The 13,394-nt window shown below is 43.1% G+C and overlaps 1 pseudogene; it reads right to left on the bottom strand.

Moving 5' to 3' along the window:
* Window positions 1-3,188: 3,188 nt before the first annotated feature.
* On the bottom strand, window positions 3,189-5,712 carry LOC147747283 (solute carrier family 53 member 1 pseudogene; annotated as a pseudogene).
* Window positions 5,713-13,394: the final 7,682 nt, after the last annotated feature.

The following is a 13,394-nucleotide window of genomic DNA, read 5'->3' as shown; positions in this document are numbered from 1 at the left end:
AAAACAATCTTTTACATGCATCATCAATTTAAATGCTTTCATTGTCCACGAACTTTCTTACCAGGCACCCTCACATTCCCAGAGAATTATTAAAATGTGACAGGTAGAGTTTGACTCTATTTAGGCTTTCACTGATATTGGCCCATGCCTCTTACTATACTGTGGAAGATGAGGTTAATATGACCATGCTTAGGACCATTTTAATGCAAGTATAGGCTAAGCCAATAAGTCTGGCGTTGGCTGCTAGTTTTTTGTCTTTATCAATGCCTGTAATTTCTTGCCATGATGAATTAATGGGTGCAGTACGACCTGTGCCTCGCAAGGGAGTATACACTTGTATTACAACATAGTTTCCTGCATTATACTCTACAAAGTCGTACCTGTACAAATCCCACTATATTTACTTTTTGGAATATGTGCAGAGGAAAAGTGGTGTCATTTTGAACAACTAGTAATCTGATCGGACACAAGCTTCCATATGCGCCAAATTCTAATGTATGCTATCCTGACTCCTTGTTTTGGTTATACTGCATTTTGTTTACTGTTAACCAGAGTCACTGGAATTATGTGGCAGAGCTTATTTATAAAATGCCAATAAAATATTAATACAAAATAAAATAATGCAGCAAGAATGGACAAATTATGTGGCGCAAGGCAGCACATTTTGTTATAGTCTTACCTCATTATATTGTCATTAACACTATCTGACAAAGGTTTCAACTCATTAATACCAGTGTAACACACAAATTCAGCTGGAGGCTATGCACAGATGACCCTCAACCTTTGTGAAGTGCGTTTTTAGTAACTTCTGATCTGTTTGATCTAGAAACAAATGTTGTTTTGTTAAAATCTGCAGATTATGCAACAAGTGAAGGATTATGTGGCAAATCCATAATCATGCGGAAAACGCCAGGGCTACAGAGTCACACATATCAAGTGGTCCTGGATCTTAACAAGGCTAAAGCACAGCATTTACACACCACACATGTGTAAACTCCTGCAGACTGGGGGCAGTAGTGGTCGGAGTCATCCTGAATCTCCTCATTATTCTCCAAGTAATAGTTTGCATCTGCAGAAATATGGGCATTTTAGAATTTCCAGAGGGACCCGCGAAAAGAAACAACCGGAGGGCGGATTCCCCTCTGTAGCAATAAGCAATTTAATTGGGAAATGTCAGACTTTTTACACAGTGAAGAGCTGCCGCTCTTAAAAACAATAAACCACGCGGGAAGCGTTAAGCCTAATTCAAACAGGCCCCAGTTGTCATGATCCTCTCCACAGGAGGTTTATTTTTCATAAACGGCTGGTACCTCTCTGCGTTTGTTAAAGAAAGACGGTGAGTGCTGTAGGCCTTTTATAATTTGCCCAGGCTTTTATGGAAAGAACCAGGAATAAGTGAAGCGGGAGCGATGTATTGCCTCAGGCCTTTCTATCAATGTATGTCAGAGGGCTTTGTGGAAACCATGTGTCGTAGATAAGCAAGAGCCTGTGTACCATTACCTTACACCAACATTTCTTATAGTGTTATATAGATAGTCCGCATGCCCCATATTCCATAAATAATAAATATTACACAAGTCTGTGCTGCAGTGCTGTTTCAACTATGAGCCCCAGACTCGGACATGGACAATGGCACTACTATGATAAATGCACCTTTCCTAGTGCAGACGCGAGTTGTGAATTTGTTCCTACACTGAAAAATGGATTGGCTGATTGAAGCCGCTGGCCTGCATATCACTGTGTGGTCAGCCACTGGGATGCTTCTGTACCACTTTCAAGGGGAGGCCTCCTCGGAGTAATGATTGAATGCCACTTTTCAGTGTACTTCCTAACAGTCTCTTCGTCCATGTATGTGCTACATTGCGTGCATAAAGGCAATTGATTCCCTCATTTGTCCGTGGCTCACTCCTTGGGATTGTGCCAGCACACACTTAGTATGAAACAATTTGTGTTCCTGAAGTGGCAGTCCAAGTGCCTGTGGCCCCTTCTGTAATACCAAATTCCCCCAAGGTGCAAAAGTAGGCACAAGCAACAGTTGCGACCTTGAGGTTTGAAAAGAGTCACCGTGATAGGGAATGTCCTGCTCCAAAAGAAGGTGTATTAGTCAATCATTCACATTCGAAATAAGGGACAATGCTGTGAGGGATCCCCTAGGAAAGCACCTACTCTCAACATATTCAAATATCAACCCAAATATTTCATGACCAAAAAGAAGTGTCTACAATAAATGTTTATTCCAGCTTCATAAAGATGACTTCAGTTATACACTTCTATTTTGGTGATGCCTATAAAGTCTGTAAATACTCTGACGTTATCATACTAGTTGTGACAGAATGACCTGGTTATTTTACCAGTAATCTTAATTAGTAGAATCCTGGTCTTCCTGGCCACAGTCCTGATAGGATAAGGTTTCTGCTTGTAGCACAACCTTGATAAGGTTTCTCCTTGTATAACGAACTTGATTCAGCTATCCAAACAAAGTCCTTTCTCCAATAGGAGTACACCATTTATCATGAATTAATGGCTATGACTCTCCTCTTTCTGGTAGCGTAAAAGGCAGAGCCCCCCTTCTTAATACCTGTAACAGCCAAAAAGAATTGCCAAAAACAACCAATCATGTGGACTCCTCAATGTACCATATCCTTGGCTGGCTACACTGGAAAATTGAGATTGTAACGAAGAAGACTAGGACTTGGATTAATGAAAATTACCATTACCTCCTTACCTTTCTTCCTCATTCCAGCCCTGACTTATTTAGGATATACCCACGCCTCATTATTAGGGACACCAAGATCCACTATACTGCTGCACCCAGTTATATAACACTGCTATACCAAGTGATATAATGACAAATTATCCAGAATTTGTTACTGAACCTAACATGTGTTCCATAATTCTGCTAACACGTGTTTCATAATTCTGCTGAATAACCCGCACCAATTTGTAGTCGATAATGAATATCCAAAGAAGACTTGACAGGCACACTACAAATGTCCTATAGTGAGGATCCCTTAAACATTGCTGAGGAAGCAGCTACTACCCTTGTCGATGTGCCTTGAACTGTGACTTGTAGAACTCGTCTTGCTGTTGTATATGCCTCAGTTATTGCACAATGCTACCACTTAATGAATATTTATTTTGTTGGATAGTGTTCTTGGTTTGACATACCAAAAATGAAGAACAAAGAGTCAACCTTCATAAAAGAAGTTGTACGATCCAAATATATAAATTCCACAGAAGACTCCGACTCTAAAGGTTGTCCATGCCGGTGCTGGCTGTGCTGCACCGAGAGGAGGCACCCGTAAACCTTTCATGGCCTTCTGCCTGTCTTCATCTTCAAGGTCGTTGGTCACCATGGTCTCTGTTTCAGATATCAGCTGGTTGATTTTCTCGCAAGTGTAGAACGGTGCTACCTCTATGTGACCAACACGCCAGTCAGCACCCCGTGGAGTGTCCAGAATCTTGTCATGTTTCTTCAGGATCTTCTGGAACCCAGTGAAGTTCAGATTCTGGTAGCTCTGTAGTAAGATGAGGCTGAGGTAGAACTCGCTGAAGGCCAGTTTCAGGTCCCGGATGTTTAGGTGCTGCACGCACTCCTCGTGTGATAGGTGGAAGATGGGCTTCCGCCGCAACGTGGAGATGCCGCTGTTCTCCCTCTTGGCGTCCAGCGACGACTGCAGCTCATTCTGTAGGGTTGCGAACCGTTGTTGAGCCTGGGGCAAACTTTTCTGAATGAAAGGTATTGATTTTGGCAAGTTCCTTTTCACAGGTCTGGAATAACTTCTCCTCAAACTTGGCAAAATACCTCTTGACTGTGTCTTCATCTGTTACTTTCATAGAAGGAGCATGGTCTTGGGATGAATACAACATCTCCTTGGGCGTAATGTTTCCTCACTTGGGTGTGATGTGGGCCAAAAGATGCTCCGCAAACTTTATTCTGCGCCCAGGACTTCTGTATTCAGTGTGTCATAGAGGGTTACACGGACCTGGGACCCGCTCCCTCCTGTGTGTGTCCCTTTCATGGTTCCTCTGTCCTTTTCTCCTGGTCACTTTCACTGTGACTCTCCTTTCTTTCCCTCCCTCTCCACCCTCTTTCCTCCTCTCTCCGCTCCTCAACCCTCTCCTTGTTTTCCCTCCCGCGCCTCCCTCTCCCCTCGGTCTGCAGGCACGCCGCCACCTTCCAAATATATAGTTAGAGCATAATCTAAGTCAAGTGAATGCAGAAGTTCATCTTCTTCTGAAGCTGGAATAAATACAGGAAGCACCAAATCTTGGGTTTTTTCGTTTGTTTTTTGGGGAGTTTTATATAGCGCGAACTAGACCAAAGATATCGGGTATCAGAGCGCTTTACATAGCACCAGTTTCGTTACACAAGGACACATTCATTTTTCCTAGGCACAGGGAGAATAAGTGATTTGGCCAGAATCACAGGATGTTAAGCATCGTAGCTGAGACTCAAACTCGATTCCCCAGCTTCAACGTTGACCTCTCTAGCCGTAAGGCTATATCCTCTCCCGAGTTCCACGAGAAAACCAGAGTAAACAAGTGTCTGCTCTAATATATCTTCATCCTAAACAAAACGTCAAAGGATTGGGAAGATAGACGGGCTCCCAATTCCCCATTACACCTGATAGAGTGGATAACCAACGGGACAAGACTGAATGGTGTTTTTTGTAATGCTTGTAATACCAAACTCAGATCCCAAGAAGGGAGAAGTAAGTGAAGTACTGGATGAATCTGGAAAAAAATGTTCTTTGAGATCCTACCAGGCATGTAGTTGCCCATTATATTATCAAACAGCCTGTCTTCCTGTATTACTTATCATTGGCTCTGTAATGTTGAGACTGCCAGGCCCAGTGTACACTGGAAGAAAAAACAGACAAATAAAAGCCTGTACATTACCTGCATAGCATCACTTTTGAAAATCCCACCTGTGCCTTGCATATACCTTAATGTTAGGAGGACAGGGAGATAGTTGAATATTATTTTAATTCCCAGATCCTCAATCAAAGCTTCTGTAGAAATGTCTCCGGTAGTTGATTAAATCGAAGAGGTGATAGAAACACTGGGAACACTCAATGGGACTCAACTGACAATTGCAGAGTGACCAGTGGGACCAATAAGAGGACTTTTGTCTAATCACCGCATGTCTTCCTCAATACTTTGTGAATTTGAGGAAATGAAGGAAATGTCTTCACTAAATCCACTGGCCAGCATAGAGAAAGAACATTTATTTCTCGTGCTGAGTGTGATTGAATCAGGGCCAAAAAGTGAGAATTATAAAGTTCTGATGTATTTCAAATAGTTCCAACAACAGGATATCAAACGTTATTGTCGGAAATAAGTTCAAACACATGATGACTGAGGAGGGACATACCCTGTTCAAAAGATCCACAAACCCATTCTATCACCACAGAAGATAGATTTCTGTGAGATACTTGTGAGGGTATTGGACTCTGCTCAATTTCCAAATTCTTGTGCAAGGACCAAGAGTTATTATGGTTTTCAAGATTCCTCCTGGAGATTTTAGTTGGCTCTTTTTGTTTTGTTTTATATTCTAATGGAAATGACTTGATTTTTCAGGAGAAAGGAAAAATAATGAAATACCTGCTGGACCTCTGCTAACTCATTGCAATTGGAGGAACTGAGTTTCTCCTCTTGGGACCACAGACCGTGCACTGAGATCTCCCTCAAAGTTGCTCCCAAAACCATGCCTCTTGTATCTGTTATAATGCCAAATTGTGCTGGTGGGTCTAACAGACAGCCTTGATGATGCCTATGGTTTCTCGAGAAATGTCAAGAGGTAGAAAATGATTCCCATTATTTAGAGTTTGATGGACATGATACCATATAATAATGTGGCGATTGTTGCATTCATCCTATTACAGTGCATTGTAGCCTATGGCACTTGCAATATGGCAGATGGGATATTCATCATGGTTTGACATAGTATCCTATCCGCCAAACTCTAAATAATGAGCTGAGTTGTGTTTTTTCACTTGAGTAAGAAACATTTGTTCTACATCGATATAAAATGTGCTCAACAAACTGACGTTGTTGGGTTGGATACAGATGAGATAACCCATAAAAAAAGGAGGACTCAACTAACCAGTCATCAAGACAGGGGTAAACCTGAATACCTTTATAGTGTAGTACACTGGCAATGGTGCCAGAGTCTTTGTAAATACTGTGGGAGTTGACATTATGTCAAATGGTATGGCGAGCAAAAAAAATATGAATTTAGGCCAACATCTCTGCACTAGGGTGAATTTTATTTATAAACTTTTATGCAACGCGAGCATGATCCCGAGGGATATCAGAACATGTCACAATTACGGTTGGTCAACGTTAGGCAGGGTTCAAGTACACAACAAAGGAAACAATTACAAAGGGTGCAAACCCATCCTCACAATAAGTATAATGATTAATGGAGTAATTCCAGTATCCTCAAGCAAAAGATCAGAACCCAATTAAGGTAGGAACTTGCACATAAGGAATCGTTTTATTTCAATTTTGAAATAAAGAAAGGACGGCTGAGTGAAAATTGCACAGAGTTGTAACAGAATCTGAGATCACAGTATGAGTAGCTCTAAGGATAAGGTGATGGTCATCCACCATCTACCAGAGGTAAAGAAAATTCTATACCATATATAGTCAGAAAACATAAATATATCCTGAGCTTGCAGCAACAGTAAGTAAAGTCCTTAATAAATCACGGTCGAGACAATCTTCTTATCTTTCTTTATTGTTTTGTAGTTCTTTATAAACAATCCTAGCAGCCAGCACGTGTTTCGTCTTTAGTGGTACAAACCACAGACTTCCTCAGGGCTAGAATAGCATAATACATATGATCAGAAAAGACAAAGGACAGCAAATGTCAATCAACAAAGACATCTCTTAAACAAATCCGTTTGTCTCGTCAAGGTGAAACAAAAACAAACACAAAGGGGCTGAAATCCTTCTCAAAGAAGATCAACACATTTGTCTCGACCGTAATTTAATAAGGACTTTACTTACTGTTGGTGAAAGCTCAGGATATATTTGTTTTTTCTGACCATTTCAATTTTGAAGGCAATCGTGGAGGTGAGACTGCGAATTTCAGGAGGGAGAGAGTTCCAGATAAGTGGAGCAGAGCCGAAGAAAGCTTTTTGACAAGTTCTCTTTTTTCGAAATACCTGAGGTTTCAGAAGGAAGGTGTTAATGCTTCTTGAAGGACTACCACCTCCAGATAGTTTTAGCTTTTGGCATAGGTACTTGGGGGTTTTGAGATGGAGAGCTTTCTGAGTCAGGCAGGCGATCTTTAACTGTATTCTTGCTTAAAAAGGCAGTCAATTCAGAGATTTTAGGACTGGGGACATGTGGGCAGATCTTTTAGTTCCCTTGGTCAGTCTGGCCGCCACATTCAGTACAGTTTTAAGTGCAGCAAATGTATAGTTCGGGAGGCCACAGAGTGTAGCACTGCCATAATCTAGCCTCTGCAGAACCAGCACTTGAACAACCTGTTTGAAGTCAGCATGTGGAAGGAAAGGTTTGAGATTCCTGAGTAGTCTCATCTGGTGATTCGGTCCCTTGCAAACCTTACTCATGTGGTTTTTCAAATGTAAGTATTTGTTTAGGGCGATTCCGATGGATTTGGCTGAATCAATGATGACGGGGGAGTTGAAAGCAGTGAGATGGTTCAACCAGAGGTCTGCCTTGGGGGTATGATTCGGAGGAGAAATTAACAAGAATTCAGTTTTGAAAGTGTTGAGTAGGAGGTGGTTCTCCATTAACCAGTTTTGAGTGTTCATGAGGATAGTGTTGAGTGGTGTTAGATTGTCAGGGGAGGAGATTTTCATGTAAAGTTGTGTGTCATCTGCGTACATGTGGAAGAGAATGTTCATTGAGTTTAGTGCATTTGCAAGTGGTTCCAAGAATAGGTTGAATAGTTTGGGGGATAAGGTGAATGTTTGACATTGTTCAGCATTCTGTCCATCAATTGTACTTTTTGCATTTGTTTCCCTAAGTGGGACAGGTGTACCCAGACGTAGGTCCTGTTCTCTCCATGCCACTGGACTCAACCTAGCCTGGCTAATGAGGGGTGATAACCCGAAACCAGTCCCAGGATCCTTGTTTGCGATCAAGAGAGGACCTAGCCTGACAGTTTGGGCTTGACTATTCCCAATAGGAGCAGGGTCAAGACTGATTTGCATATGGTTTGATTCAAACTGGAACGGCATGTTGAGCCAAAAAATGATGGATTTAGGCCCAGATCTCTGTACTGGGGATGAGTATTTGACCCTGTTCAGCATTTTGTCCATCAATTGTTCTTTTTGCATTTGTCACCCTAAGTGGGACGGGTATGCCCAGACCTGGGTCCTGTGCTCTCTATGCCACTGGAGTCAAGTTAACCTGTTACCCACAAGGAATACTTAGATAAGACCTGAATAGCATAGAAAAACAAATAGGGCCCCATCAGGAGCAAAACCATATAGTAAAATAGTGAAATGCAAAATGGTTACCAAAATGGGACAAATACCTAAGGTTGGAGGACTCCAAGTGACGCAAGGAACCACCCAAGGTGAGTAGCCAGGGACACCAGCGCGCCCGGGTGCAGAGTGGGTACACCAGGTCAGATGCACATAGGACAACACACGGTAAGTCACATTGAAAATTTAGAGTCCTAGGAACCATCCCAAAGGACAGCGAAGAAACTACTTGGCTCAAGGAAGGTTGGAGAGTCAACCCACCAGTGGATAACCAGAAGAAAGAGATCCCTGCATTAGCAGTCTTGTCATGGGTCCTGGCTTGAAGAACATCAGAGTTCGAGTGTCCATCAATAGAAGAGTCTTTGAACAATCTTTAGATGCCAGGAAACACATCTAAGGGCCTACCATTAGGAGAGCCCTTAAGTAACCCTAAAATGAGAAAGGACCTATTCTGAGGCAACCCATCCATCAGAGGGGTCAGGGACACTACACAGATGTACGAGCCAGTCAGATGCTCCCAGGGGCCAAGATTCAACATGGCAGAATCACGTAGCTACCTGGAGGAGCTCTAGGGCACCTTCCTGGGGAGGAGCTGGACAGGGGGTGGTCACTCTCCAGTTATTTGTGTGGTTTCATGCTAGAGCGGAAGCCAAGGGCTCCTGAACTGGGCAAAACTGGTTTATGCAAGGAGGACACCAAATTTGCCCTTCAATGCTGTCTGGTGGCACTCTGGAGTACCCCCACCCTACCTAATTAAGGGAGAGGTGGTCACCCTTTTCTGCCCAGGAAATCCTTTGTTCAGCATCACCTGCCTGAGTTAGGCTCATCAGCAGGGGGGGCAGAACAGTGTTTGAGCCTGGCAGCAGAGCGGCTGGCAGGCAGACCCTGTAAATCTACACTCTAAAGAAACCCCCAGTACGTGGTATCATGTAACTAACACTGGAATCAGTGTAGTTTCATGATTTCAACATGTTTGATACCAAACATGAGCTGGTTTGGGGTACCCATTATGTTGTTAGACATATCAACTTGCCAGTGTCCACTACATACCTTATATTAGCTGTCCTAGACTTACAAAGCCCAGACAATGGAGTACGGGGTTAGTAAGGGTACCTCCACTCATGCAAGGGTACGGATGTATGACGTTACAACGCATGCTTTTACCACGCATGCCTTTACAACACGGTTTTTACAACGCATGCCTTTACAACGCATAGTGCTTTGGGGCGATGGATAGTGAATAGTTTAATTTACTATTCCAACTCCAGTCCCCGTGGATAGTAGGGAAGGTGTTGGATAGTAAATTAAACCTATTCCCTATCCTAGAGCGCCCCCCAGCGCAATGCGTTGTAATGGTTTGCGTTGTAAAAATTGCATCGTAAAGGCACTGCGTGGTAAAAGTTGCGTTGTAAAGGTTGTTTACCCAAGGGTACACACACATGTAGGACCATGCACCCTGCACTTGGACTGAAGGGCCTACCTTAGGGGTGACTTATATGTTTTAAGTGCAGTGACCAGGATATAAGGGAAAGCTTACATCTCAAGTGAAGGGTGAATGCACCCTGTCACGCAGAGTGCAATGGCAGCTCTGCAGACACAGTTTGCATGGGCTCCAATGGGTGGCATGATACATGCCTTGTGTACCAATGCCCTGGGTACCTCAGCACCATGTACTATGGACTTACAATGGTACCCCAGTATGCCAATGGTGGGGTGTACAAAATACTTACCAGTAAATTCAGAGGAGAGAGCACAGTCACTGAGTCCTGATTAGCAGAATCCAAGTGAACTACACCTTAAACCACACTGACACTAGACAAAAAGTGCCAGAAAGATCCTACTTTCCTACAAAGTGTCTTAACCCATGTCTGCCTGGCTTTCCTATTGGCACTGCAAAAAGCAGAGGACATTTTTCTCTATTTCATTGGTTTTGTTACATAAAGCGTAGGTCTTACTATCAAAATCAAAGTTTTCCCACAAGAGTTTAAACATGGCCAACGGTAAGACCCATTTTTCTAAGTTAAAGTAGTATGCTACGTACAGCCGAAGATAATATATAGTTAATGTAGTCCTCGAACCCATACTCCCATTTCATCATCAGGAATTTTCTATTAAGGTAACCCTCTTTGTGAGAGCCCAGCAATTTCTCAACAGCACAATGCCAGTATCTCTCCTTTATTATACAATATCAACTCTTACTAATACGTAAGACCTTAACTCTTAGTTTAGTTTTGAGATTCAGGATGCTAGTGGACATCCATAGTTGGGGGCATGAAATAATGAGAAAGAAATGCCATCTGCTGTAGAAAAGGTCAAACCCTTTAGAACAACATGACAATATTTCAACCCAAAAACATTTTAAAAACCTGAAGAACTACCATGGAAATAAATATTGTGAATATGTAAAAATAATAATGCTGCCTTTAAAAAAAGAAATGAGTATCAAGTTTGGGCAAAGAACAAAAATGGAAAACTCAGGTCCTCTAAGGCACACACATTCCAACGTATACACATGGCAATAATTTGAAGGGCAGGCCATTGGGAATGTGCATTTCACATGAACTGCCAACATCGAAGGTACTGATAATATGATAGTATCCATTAAGCATGGCAAACACACTGCTAGAGGTACACAAATAAACAGGATACCATCATATGGGACATTGAAACCGTGCATAAGGTACCATGGGGCGAAATGTTCCTCTAGTGTGATTTTACATAGTACTGTGTCATTTGCCTTTAGTATAGAGCTATACTATTATGTTGCCACCATTATATAGAACAATGTTTTAGTCTGTTTCAGGAATGGTGTTTGGTGGGGGAACACACTGTTCTACTCTATCAAAGCGGAATCTGATGGTTCAGACAGTGTGCATTCACTGCAGGAATCTGTGCATAACTGCATGGTGACAGGTTCAAATCCTGGTGGGGTCATTCTGCCTTTCATCCTGCCAAAGTTGGTTAAATAAGCATCACAACAATAAACATCGGTTATTAAGTGGCAAAAAACACACTGAACTGAATGGGTGATTTACAATGACATACCTTATATTAGTTCGCCATGTGGCTTTTCTGTTTGGGGTGGAAAGTGTGGCGTGAATGAGGACTACCTGGCCCTGTGTCTTAAATCTGTATTTGCTGTATGCAAAAAAATGCCTATGTTTGCATGATCACCCCAAAAGTTTTGGACCGATGGTGCTGGTTTTTTTGATTGAGAGTTCACAAGGGCCTACTAAGCAGACCTCAGTCTCAGTGGTCTAACCTGTTACAAAATGTTAAATTGGCTACCCTCAACTGGCATAAGCTGATACACTTATAAGTCCATAGTATATGGTACCAAGGGTACCCAGGGCATGTAAGGTAGAAGGTCTACCTAGGGCTGCAGCACCTCTTGCACTGACACTGGAGCCTGGAAGAGCAGTTTTAAACTGCTAGTTTTACTTTGCCATTGCAACCAAGGACAAAGCCCCCACTTCCCTCAATATTATATGTCTCCCCTAAGGAAGGCTTATGGAGCCCTAACACAGGGAACATTATCTTGTTAAGTGGTACATGTACTTTAATATGCCCCAACAGTAAAACATCCAAATTGTCGTTTCTGCTGTGGAAAAGCAAGTAGCCCCATTGGATAATACAGAATTACAGACTGCCATATCAGCTCCCAGGCTCAGGAACAATAGAGGTCTGCGACAGAGGCAGGTGTTACCTCCCCCTTGCAGGAAGCCACACAGGGTGTTGGCCTCAAAAGGTAAGCTTCAAAGGAGAAGCACCCTTTGGTGGGCAAATGGCGCTCACACTTGAGTAGGGCTGGCACTTTGTTCAGGTAGACGGGCTGGTGGCAGGAACAGACAGGGGAAAGTAGTAGCAAAATGTGTTTTCCATGGGCGTGTAGCCCTAAGTAGTCACACTTATAGCATGGGCTACCAAGCTCCTTATGGTCAAGGAAGGGTTCAGACATCTAGAGAAGGGGCAAAGCATTCTGGGATTTCTAGATGCTACACAGAGCAGGAAGTTGCCACAGAGCGGGAGGGATACTAGTAGCCCATTGGCTAGTGACCCTATCATCCTCCCCCATAGTGCAGCAGTTTTTGGGCATAAATATGACACCCCTGGTGCCCTGAACCTCAGATCACACCTAGATTGGAGAAAGGACCATAGAAGGACAGCCCTGCTGATCCCTGAACCTGGCAAGAGAAGCTGAACAAACTGCTGGACTGCTCCTGCTGCTTTTTGGGCTGGTGAAGAGAGGACTGTGCCTGTGGTTCCTGGCACATGGAAAAGTCATTCCTGAGCCCCAGGCTGAAGCAGTGACTCCAAGTGTCATTTGGCTGACCCCCTGTTCTAGGACCATGTCCATAAAAGCTGGAGTAGCCCATTCTGGCAAGTCAGCAGCCATCTTCAAGAAAGCACCGCTGATCACCAACATGCAGCCAAGAAGATCTACACCATGGACTCAAAAGTTGCACCTATATCTGTTAAATCCCGGGAGAGTCACTAGAGTGTGGGTTGGTCACTCAAGACGGACACTATTCCTTACCAAAGGAAACCGGTGGACTTGCTGTATATGAAGATCAGTAGTCCACCCGCTGCTGGACTACTCCAGCCTCAGAGAGGACTTCTGTGGCTGAAGTCATTCCACCCTACCCATGGACAGAGGAATAATGACAATGCAACCCCTGCCGACCACACAGCATATAGAGCATCTTTCAGCATCCTTATCATCCTGTATCCTCAGCATCAGGACCACTCCATTAAAGTCTATGGCAGTTTCATTGTAAAGTGTAGAACAGGACTCATGATTGCTTTGGTGACCAGGTAACTGTCCAAATATACCTTATTTGCCTCCCTGATCAACCCCTGTCGTAAGTGGTTACCCATTCTTGGCCAGAGGGCCCATACACAGCTCTTCCAAACTTTTCAAAAGTT

The sequence above is a fragment of the Lissotriton vulgaris genome, chromosome 1_1 (assembly GCF_964263255.1).
Source record: "Lissotriton vulgaris chromosome 1_1, aLisVul1.2, whole genome shotgun sequence".
Lineage (NCBI taxonomy): Eukaryota > Metazoa > Chordata > Amphibia > Caudata > Salamandridae > Lissotriton > Lissotriton vulgaris.
This window is presented reverse-complemented; position numbering and strand designations above follow the sequence as displayed.